Source organism: Gigantopelta aegis, chromosome 9, assembly GCF_016097555.1.
Source record: "Gigantopelta aegis isolate Gae_Host chromosome 9, Gae_host_genome, whole genome shotgun sequence".
NCBI classification, from domain to species: domain Eukaryota; kingdom Metazoa; phylum Mollusca; class Gastropoda; order Neomphalida; family Peltospiridae; genus Gigantopelta; species Gigantopelta aegis.
In genome coordinates, this window is record NC_054707.1 from 81,235,069 (window position 1) to 81,252,738 (window position 17,670).

Consider the following 17,670-nt stretch of genomic DNA (forward strand, 5'->3'; position numbering starts at 1 on the left):
GTTGTGTAATTGTTATTACCGGTACACACGTGTGATATTTAAATACTAGAAACCCAATATTTGTACATCGTTGTGTTATCGTTATTACCGGTACACGTGTGATATTTAAATACTAGAAACCCAATATTTGTACATCGTTGTGTTATTGTTATTACCGGTACACGTGTGATATTTAAATACTAGTAACCCAATATTTGTACATCGTTGTGTAATTGTTATTACCGGTACACGTGTGATATTTAAATACTAGTAACCCAATATTTGTACATCGTTTTGTTATTGTTATTACCGGTACACGTGTGATATTTAAATACTAGTAACCCAATATTTGTACATCGTTGTGTAATTGTTATTTTTTACCGGTACACACGTGTGATATTTAAATACTAGTAACCCAATATTTGTACATCGTTGTGTTATTGTTATTACCGGTACACGTGTGATATTTAAATACTAGTCACCCAATATTTGTACATCGTTGTGTAATTGTTAGTACCGGTACACGTGTGATATTTAAATACTAGTAACCCAATATTTGTACATCGTTGTGTAATTGTTATTACCGGTACACACGTGTGACATTTAAATACTAGTAACCCAATATTTGTACATCGTTGTGTAATTGTTATTATCGGTACACGTGTGATATTTAAATACTAGAAACCCAATATTTGTACATCGTTGTGTAATTGTTATTACCGGTACACGTGTGATATTTAAATACTAGTAACCCAATATTTGTACATCGTTGTGTTATTGTTATTACCGGTACACGTGTGATATTTAAATACTAGTAACCCAATATTTGTACATCGTTGTGTAATTGTTATTACCGGTACACGTGTAATTATACTGTGTGGTCACATGGCGTATGGGTGGTAATTGGTATTTTGTGTCGTCAACCCGAATTGATTTCTGCCAGTTAACAAGTGACTCTACGTTCAAAAAGTGGTGGTCACTTTTTCCTGGTGATATATCATGATATTTGTTTCGAAATGTATACTGGGATAAACTTTGAATTGGATTGCATGGCGTTATTTATGATGTGTGCAACCTATAGTTATATGGACATGACCATGCCTGTATAGCTACATGGAAATGGTTCATACGTTACACTGTGTATAGTTACATGCAAATATCTCACACGTTACATTGTGTATAGCTACATGCAAATATCTCACACGTTACATTGTGTATAGCTACATAGAAATATCTCACATGTTACATTGTGCATAGCTACATGGAAATATATGACACGTTACATTGTTTATAGCTATATAATATGGCCGATTTTCACACGTTACACTGTGTATAGCTACATGGCCGTGTCTCACACGTTACACTGTGTATAGCTACATGGCCGTGTCTCACACGTTACACTGTGTATAGCTACATGGCCGTGTCTCACACGTTACACTGTGTATAGCTACATGGCTGTGTCTCACACGTTACACTGTGTATAGCTATATAATATGGCCAGGTTTCACACGTTACACTGTGTATAGCTATATAATATGGCCGTGTCTCACTCGTTACACTGTGTATAGCTACATGGCTGTGTCTCACACGTTACACTGTGTATAGCTATATAATATGGCTGTGTCTCACACCTTACACTGTGTATAGCAACATGGCTGTGCCTCACACGTTACACTGTGTATAGCTATATAATATGTCCGTGTCTCATTCGTTACACTGTGTATAGCTACATGGCTGTGTCTCACACATTACACTGTGTATAGCTATATAATATGGCCGTGTCTCACACATTACACTGTGTATAGCTATATAATATGGCCGTGTCTCACACGTTACACTGTGTATAGCTACATGGCCGTGTTTCACACGTTACACTGTGTATAGCTATATAATATGGCCGTGTCTCACACGTTACACTGTGTATAGCTATATAACATGGCTGTGTCTCACACGTTACACTGTACAACTATATGGCTGTGTCTCACACGTTACACAGTGTATAGCTATATAATATGGCTGCATCTCACACGTTACACTGTGTATAGCTACATGGCTGTGTCTCACACGTTACACAGTGTATAGCTATATAATATGGCCGTGTCTCACACGTTACACTGTGTATAGCTACATGGCCGTGTTTCACACGTTACACTGTGTATAGCTATATAATATGGCCGTGTCTCACACGTTACACTGTGTATAGCTATATAATATGGCCGTGTCTCACACGTTACACTGTGTATAGCTACATGGCTGTGTCTCACACGTTACACTGTGTATAGCTATATACCATGGTTGTGTCTCACACGTTACACTGTGTATATCTACATGGTCGTGTCTCACACGTTACACTGTGTATAGCTATATGGCCGTGTCTCACACGTTACACTGTGTATAGCTACATGCCTGTGTCTCACACGTTACAGTGTATAGCTACATGGTTGTGTCTCACGATACACTGTGTATAGCTATATAATATGGCCGTGTCTCACACCTTACACTGTGTATAGCTACATGGCCATGGCTCACACGTTACACTGTGTATAGCTACATGGCCGTGTCTCACACGTTACACTGTGTATAGCTACATGGATGTGTCTCACACGTTACACTGTGTATAGCTACATGGCTGTCTCGCACGTTACACTGTTTATAGCTATATAATATGGTTGTGTCTCACACGTTACACTGTGTATAGCTATATAATATGGCCGTGTCTCACACGTTACACTGTGTATAGCTACATGGCCATGTCTCACACGTTACAGTGTGTATAGCTATATAATATAGCCGTACCTCACACGTTACACTGTGTATAGCTACATGGCCATGTCTCACGCGTTACAGTGTGTATAGCTATATAATATAGCCGTACCTCACACGTTACACTGTGTATAGCTACATGGCCATGTCTCACACGTTACAGTGTGTATAGCTACATGGCCATGTCTCACACGTTACACTGTGTATAGCTACATGACCGTGTCTCACACGTACTGTGTATAGCTATATAATATGGCCGTGGTCACGTTTCATTTTGTTTAACTACCTGGAAATGTCTTACCGCTCAGTCACGTGGTAAAGGTGTCGTTCCCGGCGGAACACGACAGCCACGCTGATAAGTCGTCAACCGGACAATCTGCCCGATCAAAACAACCGCTCATCTGTGGACACACCAAACCGCTCTAGCCTAGCAACTCGACGTCTTCGGGGTTAGCTTAAAAAGGGTGGCAGAGAACTAGCTGAACTGGCGAAACGAGTAGGACGCGCGTAATGAGAAAAAAATCTTACTTATTTAACGATGCTGATACACATTGTTTTAAAGGCAGGGTTGCATGGCACAAACCCGTGGGAATTGAAGTACGTAGGGCCCTATGAGTGAGTGAGTGAATGAATGAATGAATGAATGAATGTATTAAATAATGAATGAATGAATGAATGAATGAATGAACGAATGAACAGGCACGACGGAAGCAAGTTGACATTGGTAGGTTAATTGAGATCGAGGGCGCAAAGCAAAGTTTTTAGGGGGTTGGGGTATACTCCACAGTAAAATTTTGAAAATTAGATGTCCTAAAATGCAATTTCCTGCAACCCCCCCCCCCCCCCTCCCCGAAGCCCTTGCTCCGTCGTGCCTGATGAATGAATGAATTAATTAATTAATTAATGTATGGACGAACGAACGAACGAACGAACGAATGAATGAATGAATGAATGAATGAATGAACGAATGAATGAATGAACGAACGAACGAACGAACGAACGAACGAACGATTGATTGAATGAATGAATGAATAACGATATATAGATATATATATAATTCCATAATTAAATTCCTTAAAACACAGTGTACGGTGATTCATGTGCATATTCACCACAAAAGAATCCAGTATATTGAATAGAAACCAGTTTACTGCAGAAACTTTCAACCCTATTATTAGTATTAGTACTATTGGCGGAATAAGTAGCGATTTGACCCAGACCGCCTCAACACGCAACACCTAACAATGTGTTGACCAGTATTTGATTATTCATGGTCGCGTGTCAAAGGAACATAATCTTTGTTTCACGATACCTCAGAAACTGCTTAATCAGCTACAGGTGCTATTACTGGTATCAGGTGTCTTACATGACTGTGACGCTTGGTCTCTGCTAGAAAAGAAAGGAATGTTTAACGACACACCATGCTATGTCGGCCTACGTGGTGTTGTGGTTAAGCCAACTGAGCTAAGGCTGGAAGGTACTGGGTTCGCTCCCCGGTGCCTGCTCCAATTCCAATTTACAGTGAGCTTTTATGGCTCAGTGGGTAGGTGTAAGACCGCTACACTGACTTCTCTCATACTCACAAAAGTCCAGATAGCTGAGGTGTGTGTACCAGACAGCGTGTTTGGACCGTATATTATAAATAAAAAAATCCAAAGAAATGAAATGCCGGGCTATCAATTTTCGGGACATGATCATAAAATGTATTTCCTCCGACAGCAGGACTGTGGATATCTTATATAGACAGGAAAGCATACGTCTACTGTTGTGTAGCATTGGTTGGAACGGGAAATGAGGAGATGTCCATACGACCCAACACGCTACATAGGCGTACGCGCTCTTAGGTTTGTAGGAGGACACGCTGAGTTTTTCTCTAATTAAACGATTTGCCCGAAAGATGCAAGTACATACCAAAATATTACTATAGAAGACCAAATGCTCTTAAATATCATGATCTATTCTGTAGCACGAATATTACTTCGTTAAATAATACTTATACATTTTTAGATAACATTATGAGAACATTTATGTCCCCACGTTAATCTTGTATCATTATATTATATATGTAGAACTGCTGTATCATTATATTGCACATACTGTAACTATTTGCTCATGTATCACTTGTTATGTGATCCGAGTGTAAATAAAGATGTGTTCTGTTCTGTTCGTAATAGGACGTATCATCCCTCCTGCACAATCTGTAGGAGGACTGCCACTCCCAAGACTAGCTTACAAAACCCAAACTGTGCACAGAATAGAGCTGCATGGAATGTATTGATTGAAACATATGGATTAGGCAAAAGTTATACAACTTACTATGCCTTCTCCATAATACATACATGTTACGACAGCAAAATATGTTTGCAATTTAAATATGAACAGAAATAAATATTATTAAAGAAGAAAGGAAACAGAAAAAAAGACGTAATGAAGTTTTCTATGTGTTCTATAATTAGACAGCAAGTTTGCTAAAGGAAAACACAAAACACAAATAAGGCATCGCAATGATTACGTAATGGCTACAAAAATAATAATAGCAATAAAATAAATAAATAGTAATAATTTTGAAGACCCATACTTTATTTACTAATTAAGGAAAACGTTTTGTTTCATTTATATACTTTTGTACATGAAAAAAAATATTTCTTTATTGTCTTCTTCGCTTTTTTTACCATTTCAGACGGGGGGGGGGGGGGGGGGGGAGTAAATTTACTGTAAATCTGAACGACAAAACCGTATTCCATTATCAAAATGGTATCTAAGTCGAAAGAAGTTAGACTAAGTCGTGATTGCTTCCATGATCCACTATCAGGTGCTCATCCTTAGGAGGACCGCCACTCCCCAAGAGATCCGTAACAGGACAGTTCATCCTTCCTGCACAGCCCGTAGAAGGACCGCCACTCCCCTAGGAGATCAGTAACAGGACATTTCATCCCTCCTGCACAGCCCGTAGAAGGGCCGCCACTCTCCTAGGAGATCCGTAACAGGACGTTTCATCCTTCCTGCACAGCCCGTAGAATGGCCGCCACTCTCCTAGGAGATCCGTAACAGGACGGTTTGTAGGAGGACCGCTACTCCCCTAGGAGGACCGCCACTCCCCAAGAGATCCGTAACAGGACAGTTCATCCTTCCTGCACAGCCCGTAGAAGGACCGCCACTCCCCTAGGAGATCAGTAACAGGACATTTCATCCTTCCTGCACAGCCCGTAGAAGGACCGCCACTCCCCTAGGAGATCAGTAACAGGACATTTCATCCTTCCTGCACAGCCCGTAGAAGGACCGCCACTCCCCTAGGAGATCAGTAACAGGACATTTCATCCTTCCTGCACAGCCCGTAGAAGGGTCGCCACTCTCCTAGGAGATCAGTAACAGGACGTTTCATCCTTCCGGCACAGCCTGTAAGACAGGAGATCAGTAACAGGACGTTTCATCCTTCCTGCACAGCCTGTAAGACCTCCACTCCCCTAGGAGATCAGTAACAAGACGTTTCATCCTTCCTGCACAGCCTGTAAGACAGGAGATCAGTAACAGGACGTTTCATCTTCCTGCACAGCCTGTAAGACCGCCACTCCCCTAGGAGATCAGTAACAGGTCGTTTCATCCTTCCTGCACAGCCCGTAGAAGGGCCGCCACTCTCCTAGGAGATCAGTAACAGGACGTTTGATCCTTCCGGCACAGCCTGTAAGACAGGAGATCAGTAACAGGACGTTTTCCTACATTTTACAAGCAAAACGATCATTTTGTAAATGTTTTCTTCTTATTTTTCCATATTATCTTCTAACAATGAACACACGATGTATGTCTTATTTCTGAAGGAAAAAATCCACCTGTTTCAAATATCAGATGGAGGGGAGAGATTTCAAGACAGTGTTTTAGGTTTCAGAAAAAAACAAAATCAGTTGATCCTGCGATGCAAGCACCTCGAGCGAGCACTCAACCGACTGAGCAAAATGCCAATGAATTTGGACACTAAGTTAGGTTAATCTACAGACCTGTAATACATCTGGATAAGTTGCAATAGAGTGAAACAAAGAGTCTGTGATGTTGAAACGGGGAAATACCCTCTTAAAATAGACTATAGAGCTCGTATTCACTTCTCAGAAAAACGTGCGTTTTTTTATTTTCAGAATTGTGGAAAATTCATTTCGTGATACTACAAAAATAAGGAAATATATATATATATGTAGAAATGTTTTATTTAACGATGCACTCAACACATTTTATTTACGGTTATATGGCGTCGGACCACAGATATTGAGGGAGGAAACCCGCTGTCGTCACTTCATGGAATACTCTTTTTCGATTAGCAGCAAGGGATCTTTTATATGCACCATCCCACAGACAGGGTAGTACATACCCCGGCCTTTGATGTACCAGTCGTGGTGCACTGACTGGAACAAGAAATAGCTCAATGGGCCCACCGACGGGGATCGATCCCAGACCGACCGCGCATCAAGCGAATGCTTTACCAGAGGGCTACGTCCCGCCGTCACAAAAATAAGGATGACCAGAAACACTAATCTAAACACTTGGGATGTTTACAAAGGGATAATCTAAACACTTGGGATGTTTACAAAGGGATAATCTAAGCAATACAATGTAATAAATGACGGATTTCAGTTAACCAAAAAAAAAAAAAAGGTTCTAATAGTCAAAAATACGCGATAGTGTTTACAAAGTAGGGTATGTCAGTTTAAGACTGGTATGTACTGGGTTCGTATCCCGGTACCGGCTCTCATCCAGAGCGAGTTTAACGAGTTTACAGTGTGTAGGTGTAAAGCCATTACCCTAACTTCTCTCTCACTAACCACTGATATCTAACTGATAGAGAGCGCAAATAGCTGACGTGTGTACCCAGGCCAGCGTGTTTTAATAAATCAATTATACCTCAGATATAACTAGTGGATATAGTGTAGTTTTAGTGGATGTAGTGTACTTTTAGTGGATGTGGTGTAGTTTTAGTGGATGTAGTGTAGTTTTAGTGGATGTGGTGTAGTTTTAGTGGATGTAGTGTAGATGTAATGTAGGTTTAGTGGATGTAGTGTAGATGTAGTGTAGTTTTTTAGTGGATGTAGTGTAGTGTTAGTGGATGTAGTGTAGATGTAGTGTAGTTTTAGTGGATGTAGTGTAGATGTACTGTAGGTTTAGTGGATGTAGTGTAGATGTAATGTAGTTTTAATGGATGTAGTGTAGATGTAATGTAGTTTTAGTGGATGTAGTGTAGATGTAATGTAGGTTTAGTGGATGTAGTGTAGATGTAGTGTAGTTTTATTGGATGTAGTGTAGTGTTAGTGGATGTAGTGTAGCTTTAGTGGATGTAGTGTAGATGTACTGTAGTTTTAGTGGATGTAGTGTAGATGTAATGTAGTTTTAGTGGATGTGTAGATGTACTGTAGTTTTAGTGAATGTAGTGTAGATGTAATGTAGTTTTAGTGGATGTAGTGTAGATGTACTGTAGTTTTAGTGGATGTAGTGTAGATGTAGTGTAGTTTTAGTGGATGATGTGTAGATGTAATGTAGTTTTAGTGGATGTAGTGTAGATGTAATGTAGTTTTAGTGGATGTAGTGTAGATGTAGTGTAGTTTTAGTGGATGTAGTGTAGATGTAATGTAGTTTTAGTGGATGTAGTGTAGATGTAATGTAGGTTTAGTGGATGTAGTGTAGATGTAGTGTAGTTTTAATGGATGTAGTGTAGTGTTAGTGGATGTAGTGTAGATGTAGTGTAGTTTTAGTGGATGTAGTGTAGATGTACCGTAGGTTTAGTGGATGTAGTGTAGATCTAACGTAGGTTTAGTGGATGTAGTGTAGATGTAATGTAGTTTTAGTGGATGTAGTGTAGATGTAATGTAGTTTTAGTGGATGTAGTGTAGATGTAATGTAGTTTTAGTGGATGTAGTGTAGATGTAGTGTAGTTTTAGTGGATGTAGTGTAGATGTACTGTAGTTTTAGTGGATGTAGTGTAGATGTAATGTACTTTTAGTGGATGTAGTGTAGTGTTAGTGGATGTAGTGTAGATGTAGTGTAGTTTTAGTGGATGTAGTGTAGATGTAATGTAGTTTTAGTGGATGTAGTGTAGATGTACTGTAGTTTTAGTGGATGTAGTGTAGATGTAGTGTAGTTTTTTAGTGGATGTAGTGTAGTGTTAGTGGATGTAGTGTAGATGTAGTGTAGTTTTAGTGGATGTAGTGTAGATGTAATGTAGTTTTAGTGGATGTAGTGTAGATGTAATGTAGTTTTAGTGGATGTAGTGTAGATGTACTGTAGTTTTAGTGGATGTAGTGTAGATGTACTGTAGTTTTAGTGGATGTAGTGTAGATGTAATGTAGTTTTAGTGGATGTAGTGTAGATGTAGTGTAGTTTTAGTGGATGTAGTGTAGATGTAATGTAGTTTTAGTGGATGTAGTGTAGATGTAGTGTAGTTTTATTGGATGTAGTGTAGTGTTAGTGAATATAGTGTAGATGTAGTGTAGTTTTAGTGGATGTAGTGTAGATGTAATGTAGGTTTAGTGGATGTAGTGTAGATGTAGTGTACTTTTAATGGATGTAGTGTAGTGTTAGTGGATGTAGTGTAGATGTAGTGTAGTTTTAGTGGATGTAGTGTAGATGCACTGTAGGTTTAGTGGATGTAGTGTAGATCTAACGTAGGTTTAGTGGATGTAGTGTAGAAGTAATGTAGTTTTAGTGGATCTAGTGTAGATCTAATGTAGGTTTAGTGGATGTAGTGTAGATGTAGTGTAGTTTTAGTGGATGTAGTGTAGTGTTAGTGGATGTAGTGTAGTTTTAGTGGATGTAGTGTAGATGTACTGTAGTTTTAGTGGATGTAGTGTAGATGTAATGTAGTTTTAGTGGATGTAGATGTAATGTAGTTTTAGTGGATGTAGTGTAGATGTAATGTAGTTTTAGTGGATGTAGTGTAGATGTAGTGTAGTTTTAGTGGATGTAGTGTACATGTAATGTAGTTTTAGTGGATGTAGTGTAGATGTAATGTAGGTTTAGTGGATGTAGTGTAGATGTAGTGTAGTTTTAATGGATGTAGTGTAGTGTTAGTGGATGTAGTGTAGATGTAGTGTAGTTTTAGTGGATGTAGTGTAGATGTACCGTAGGTTTAGTGGATGTAGTGTAGATCTAACGTAGGTTTAGTGGATGTAGTGTAGATGTAATGTAGTTTTAGTGGATGTAGTGTAGATGTAATGTAGTTTTAGTGGATGTAGTGTAGATGTAATGTAGTTTTAGTGGATGTAGTGTAGATGTAGTGTAGTTTTAGTGGATGTAGTGTAGATGTACTGTAGTTTTAGTGGATGTAGTGTAGATGTAATGTACTTTTAGTGGATGTAGTGTAGTGTTAGTGGATGTAGTGTAGATGTAGTGTAGTTTTAGTGGATGTAGTGTAGATGTAATGTAGTTTTAGTGGATGTAGTGTAGATGTACTGTAGTTTTAGTGGATGTAGTGTAGATGTAGTGTAGTTTTTTAGTGGATGTAGTGTAGTGTTAGTGGATGTAGTGTAGATGTAGTGTAGTTTTAGTGGATGTAGTGTAGATGTAATGTAGTTTTAGTGGATGTAGTGTAGATGTAATGTAGTTTTAGTGGATGTAGTGTAGATGTACTGTAGTTTTAGTGGATGTAGTGTAGATGTACTGTAGTTTTAGTGGATGTAGTGTAGATGTAATGTAGTTTTAGTGGATGTAGTGTAGATGTAGTGTAGTTTTAGTGGATGTAGTGTAGATGTAATGTAGTTTTAGTGGATGTAGTGTAGATGTAGTGTAGTTTTATTGGATGTAGTGTAGTGTTAGTGAATATAGTGTAGATGTAGTGTAGTTTTAGTGGATGTAGTGTAGATGTAATGTAGGTTTAGTGGATGTAGTGTAGATGTAGTGTACTTTTAATGGATGTAGTGTAGTGTTAGTGGATGTAGTGTAGATGTAGTGTAGTTTTAGTGGATGTAGTGTAGATGTACTGTAGGTTTAGTGGATGTAGTGTAGATGTAATGTAGTTTTAATGGATGTAGTGTAGATGTAATGTAGTTTTAGTGGATGTAGTGTAGATGTAATGTAGGTTTAGTGGATGTAGTGTAGATGTAGTGTAGTTTTATTGGATGTAGTGTAGTGTTAGTGGATGTAGTGTAGCTTTAGTGGATGTAGTGTAGATGTACTGTAGTTTTAGTGGATGTAGTGTAGATGTAATGTAGTTTTAGTGGATGTGTAGATGTACTGTAGTTTTAGTGAATGTAGTGTAGATGTAATGTAGTTTTAGTGGATGTAGTGTAGATGTACTGTAGTTTTAGTGGATGTAGTGTAGATGTAGTGTAGTTTTAGTGGATGATGTGTAGATGTAATGTAGTTTTAGTGGATGTAGTGTAGATGTAATGTAGTTTTAGTGGATGTAGTGTAGATGTAATGTAGGTTTAGTGGATGTAGTGTAGATGTAGTGTAGTTTTAATGGATGTAGTGTAGTGTTAGTGGATGTAGTGTAGATGTAGTGTAGTTTTAGTGGATGTAGTGTAGATGTACCGTAGGTTTAGTGGATGTAGTGTAGATCTAACGTAGGTTTAGTGGATGTAGTGTAGATGTAATGTAGTTTTAGTGGATGTAGTGTAGATGTAATGTAGTTTTAGTGGATGTAGTGTAGATGTAATGTAGTTTTAGTGGATGTAGTGTAGATGTAGTGTAGTTTTAGTGGATGTAGTGTAGATGTACTGTAGTTTTAGTGGATGTAGTGTAGATGTAATGTACTTTTAGTGGATGTAGTGTAGTGTTAGTGGATGTAGTGTAGATGTAGTGTAGTTTTAGTGGATGTAGTGTAGATGTAATGTAGTTTTAGTGGATGTAGTGTAGATGTACTGTAGTTTTAGTGGATGTAGTGTAGATGTAGTGTAGTTTTTTAGTGGATGTAGTGTAGTGTTAGTGGATGTAGTGTAGATGTAGTGTAGTTTTAGTGGATGTAGTGTAGATGTAATGTAGTTTTAGTGGATGTAGTGTAGATGTAATGTAGTTTTAGTGGATGTAGTGTAGATGTACTGTAGTTTTAGTGGATGTAGTGTAGATGTACTGTAGTTTTAGTGGATGTAGTGTAGATGTAATGTAGTTTTAGTGGATGTAGTGTAGATGTAGTGTAGTTTTAGTGGATGTAGTGTAGATGTAATGTAGTTTTAGTGGATGTAGTGTAGATGTAGTGTAGTTTTATTGGATGTAGTGTAGTGTTAGTGAATATAGTGTAGATGTAGTGTAGTTTTAGTGGATGTAGTGTAGATGTAATGTAGGTTTAGTGGATGTAGTGTAGATGTAGTGTACTTTTAATGGATGTAGTGTAGTGTTAGTGGATGTAGTGTAGATGTAGTGTAGTTTTAGTGGATGTAGTGTAGATGCACTGTAGGTTTAGTGGATGTAGTGTAGATCTAACGTAGGTTTAGTGGATGTAGTGTAGAAGTAATGTAGTTTTAGTGGATCTAGTGTAGATCTAATGTAGGTTTAGTGGATGTAGTGTAGATGTAGTGTAGTTTTAGTGGATGTAGTGTAGTGTTAGTGGATGTAGTGTAGATGTAGTGTAGTTTTAGTGGATGTAGTGTAGATGTACTGTAGTTTTAGTGGATGTAGTGTAGATGTAATGTAGTTTTAGTGGATGTAGATGTAATGTAGTTTTAGTGGATGTAGTGTAGATGTAATGTAGGTTTAGTGGATGTAGTGTAGATGTAATGTAGGTTTAGCGGATGTAGTGTAGATGTAGTGTAGGTTTAGTGGATGTAGTGTAGTGTTAGTGGATGTAGTGTAGATGTAGTGTAGTTTTAGTGGATGTAGTGTAGATGTAGTGTAGTTATAGTGGATGTAGTGTAGATGTAATGTAGGTTTAGTGGATGTAGTGCAGATGTAGTGTAGTTTTAGTGGATGTAGTGTAGTTTTAGTGGATGTAGTGTAGTGTTAGTGGATGTAGTGTAGTGTTAGTGGATGTAGTGTAGATGTAGTGTAGTTTTAGTGGATGTAGTGTAGATGTAATGTAATTTTAGTGGATGTAGTGTAGATGTACTGTAGGTTTAGTGGATGTAGTGTAGATGTAATGTAGGTTTAGTGGATGTAGTGTAGATGTAGTGTAGGTTTAGTGGATGTAGTGTAGATGTAATGTAGTTTTAGTGGATGTAGTGTAGATGTAGTGTAGTTTTAGTGGATGTAGTGTAGTTTTAGTGGATGTAGTGTAGATGTAGTGTAGTTTTAGTGGATGTAGTGTAGATGTAGTGTAGTTTTAGTGGATGTAGTGTAGATGTAGTGTAGTTTCAGTAGATGTAGTGTAGTTTTAGTGGATGTAGTTTAGATGTAGTGTAGTTTTAGTGGATGTAGTGTAGTTTTAGTGGATGTAGTGTAGATGTAGTGTAGTTTTAGTGGATGTAATGTAGATGTAGTGTAGTTTTAGTGGATGTAGTGTAGATGTAGTGTAGTGTTAGTGGATGTAGTGTAGTTTTAGTGGATGTAGTGTAGATGTAGTGTAGTTTTAGTGGATGTAGTGTAGATGTAGTGTAGTTTTAGTGGATGCAGTGTAGATGTAATGTAGGTTTAGTGGATGTAGTGTAGATGTAATGTAAGTTTAATAGATGTAGTGTAGATGTCATGTAGTTTTAGTGGATGTCGGTTGGATGTAGTGTAGTTTTAGTGGATGTAGTGTAGATGTAATGTAGTTTTAGTGGATGTAGTGTAATTTTAGTGGATGTAGTGTAGATGTAATGTAGTTTTAATGAATGTAGTGTAGATGTAGTGTAATTTTAGTGGATGTAGTCTAGATGTAATGTAGTTTTTAGTTAATGCAGTGTAGATGTAATGTAGTTTTAGTGGATGTAGTGTAGATGTAATGTAGTTTTAGTGGATGTAGTGTAGATGTAGTGTAGTTTTAGTGGATGTGGTGTAGTTTTACTGGATGTAGTGTAGTTTTAGTGGATGTATTGTAGTTTTAGTGGACGTAGTATAGGTATAGTGGATGTATGGACGAACATAACTTTAAAATGAAACGAAACAGGAATTGTGTGACGTTCGTATCATTTTAGGCTGAGGTCAACAATTTATTTTTTGTTATTATTATTATATTTATTTTTTTATTCAACACGTCCAAATTAAGGTAGTAAAAGATGATGGATATAATTCTAAAGACATGCTACACATTTATAAATAAACACGTTTAAAAAAAGAGAGAGACTTGACTATATGGTGTAATATATATTATACAAACTAGGTCTAATAACACCCTTTTCCCTTTTCACAACTGCATGGTAATAGCGGCTTTTGAAACTCGGCTTATGAAAGAGGCCTTTTTGGTGTTGTCCTTTATATTTTACGACTGGCCCTCCCTCGGCCATTGTATAATTACTGTATTCTTGATGTAAATCTTGTCTCAAACCCCACCAAACAGGTTTTTCACCCTGTTATCAGCGTCTCTCGTGCAATAAACTTACCCACTCAATAGCGTGAACGAAAATAACCTCATTGAACTCGCTCCGATGGCACGTGAATGGAAAGAAAGGGAACATTTTTAACGACACCTCAGCATGTTTTAAACTACGGTTTTTATATGTTTCAACATTTAACCACACCCCCACACAAAACAAATATTGTAATGGTACGTAATACTGCTCAACGGGAATCACACACACACACACACACACACACACACACACACACACACACACACACACACACATATATACATAAATACATATATACACACACGCATACACACACACACACACACACACACATACACACATATTTACATAAATACATATATACACACACGCATACACACACACATACATACATACATACATAAACACATATATACATAAATACATATATACACACACGCATACATACACACACACATACACACATATATACATAAATACATATATACACACACGCATACACACACACATACATACATACATACATACATAAACACACATACATAAACACACACACAAACACTCAGAGATTCTAGAATTGTTTTAAATTCCACTAGCCAAAGGATGGGTGATTTTTAAAAATGCACCAGCCATGATTAAAAATTCACTAGCCCCACTTTAAATAAATACAATTTTACTACTAGTAATAATCGGATATGTCACCTAAAGAAGGACATAGAGCTTTAAAACACTTACAGTTGATGCAGAATATTCATAAGACATAAATGCAGCATTTGACAACTTTTGTTTTCATTAGCCATCGGGCAAGGTGATAGAAGTTATTTACTAGCCCAACATTAAATATCACTAGCCATATAAGTAGGGCTACTATAATCTAGAATCCCTGCAAACACAGACACATACACACATATAAACACATATCTACAGACACAAAGACATACACACAAACATGTATATGCGCGCACATACACACATGCACATGCACACACGCATGCGTACATACTAGCACGCGTACCACATGCTACATGCAGTCCGTACTACACAACATAATTTTTGTATCGTGTGTAGATCATAGGCCAAGGGCATTACGGACAAATCACGACTACACACTGTCATAACAGCTGTCAGATAGAACAATTAATTCCTGACCACGGAATGGCGATATAACGGTATTATATGTCAAGCAGAGAGGAACAATGGACCTGTAACAATAATATACACCAACAGACACGTGTTGACATCAAACAGTGGAATTACCGACTACTGCTATCATGCATTATTTCTATCTGTACTATCTTTGCCGCTGAATCTACGACTATGATTACGACTACGACTACTACTTCTTCTTCTTCTACTACTATTACTACTACTACTACTACTACATATTATTATTATTATTATTATTACTAATACCACTACTACAACATATTGTTACTACTATTACTACTACTACTACTGTTCCTACTTCTACCACAACTACTACTACTACTTATTGAAGATTTGTACACTGGCGTAGCCAGGATTTATATTGGGGGAATATTGAGTAAGAGAGAAGATCGAGAAAGAAAGTTAATTTTTGTGGCCCTGTCAAATTTAACGTAAGTAAGGGAAGCCAGTGATGGATGAAAAGATTCTGAGGTCCATCCGTTCATCACATATGATGAGTTATCATTTTTATTCTGTAAATTTGCAAGAGCAGATCTAGAAGTTTTTTTCCCTCTTCAGTCTACCCCTGATTCATATACCCAACACCCTCGTCTAGATTCGCCACTAAGTTTTAAACCAACTTTTACAAAGTGCACTGGCTATACAAACATCAAAAATACTCCAAAATTATAATTATGTGAGTGTTTAATAAAGTATTATAGCCTACGTGCAATATAGACTGGGGGTGCATATCACTCAGAGGGAGTGCATATAATAAATATAATATAGACTGGGGGATTGTATATTACATGTATATAATATGCACTGGGGAGTGCTTATTCCACGTATAATCTTGATTAGGGAGTGCAAATCCAGGGCAGTGTAAATTATATGTGACACCTGTTCTTGTGTTTGCATTTTCGTTAAACGATTTCAGGTTCCTGAACATACTTACATAAATATTCTCTTCTTTTTTTTTCTCTTTTTTTTGTCGTTTTCACAAAAGGTTAAATCAAAAGTGGTTCCTTTGTATGACTCATCCGTGAGACGACCCGGAACGTGTTTCGGACATATGATTGTTATTATCTAGGACTCTCAATTTACCCCAACTATGCGGATAAATCCGACTTCACAGGAATTGTACGACACGTTACTAATTTATTTCCGGTATACGAACTCGGTCGTGGACCCAATTCATGCACAGCCATTGTCATAATTCTGTTTAAAGGTCCATTACCGTACCAGCATGTGTCATATTTTGATGTTTGTAATAAATATCTACATATTAATCGAATAAACATCTAATCTTTGCACAGTATATAATTATAGTTCTGCCTCTGGGCAGAACCAGTAAACACTGGTTTTACCCACAATGCTTGCCTAAAAAGGCAAAGTATACCTATAAAACTCGACGTCAAATTTTGTAGCTGAATGTCAAGTTCTCAGTCTCCTCTCCTGGGTACTTTGACCTCTATTTTTCTCCCATCTGACCGCAAAGAATTCTTACCGTTAGATATTTTAAGCAAAACATGTGCAAATAAAATTACGACGTCACGCGTTTAACCTGTCGATGCTCCTCTACAGATTTTTAATTTTACCAGTAAAATTGTTTTTGTTTTACTAATAGTAGTAATTGAAATTATTGGGTCGCAATTGCGTATCTATCATTATCTATAGGCTTCTAGTTGAAGTTCTAATCCTTACATTATAAAACAAGAAGTCCTGCGTTTGTCGGGAAGCTGGCATTGTGCAAGTGTGATAGAGTCCCTTTAAAACACTCATTCAAGTTGACGCTAAAGTACAACTGTTCCAAATTCCCCATAGCCATTCTACCATGTATGGATTGTAATAACTTCAGGGCTGGAGGAACACTATTTAGAGTGGAGGGGGGTTCATATGCCCAGGTATACATATATTGTAGGACAAAAAAAGAAAGATAAATGTTTTGGACTTCAAGCGGGGACAACCATTCTCAACTAGGGTCTCCACGAGTACTCGAGTACTTGGGCACGGGCCGAATCTAGCAAGACTCGAGTCCGTTTTTAACACCCGAGTACCCGTTTAAGGATAAGCACTCTTATTTAATTATGTAATTTTTTATCTGATCCCTTGCTGCATAAGGAAAAATGTAGCGGGTTTTCTCTTGTCAGGACTACCAAATGTTTGACATACAATAGCCGATGATAAATTAATCAATGTGCTCCAGTGGTGTCGTTAAAAAAAAAAAACTTTATTATATGCTTCCATATGTTTGCCGCCGGTTACATTCTAGGGCTCTGAGACATGGCGGTAACACACAGACGTCGAACACGTGGAATGCAATACAATGGCGTGATTGGCGTCTATGTTCAGCGCTCGAATTAAGATGTATAATGTTATTTTA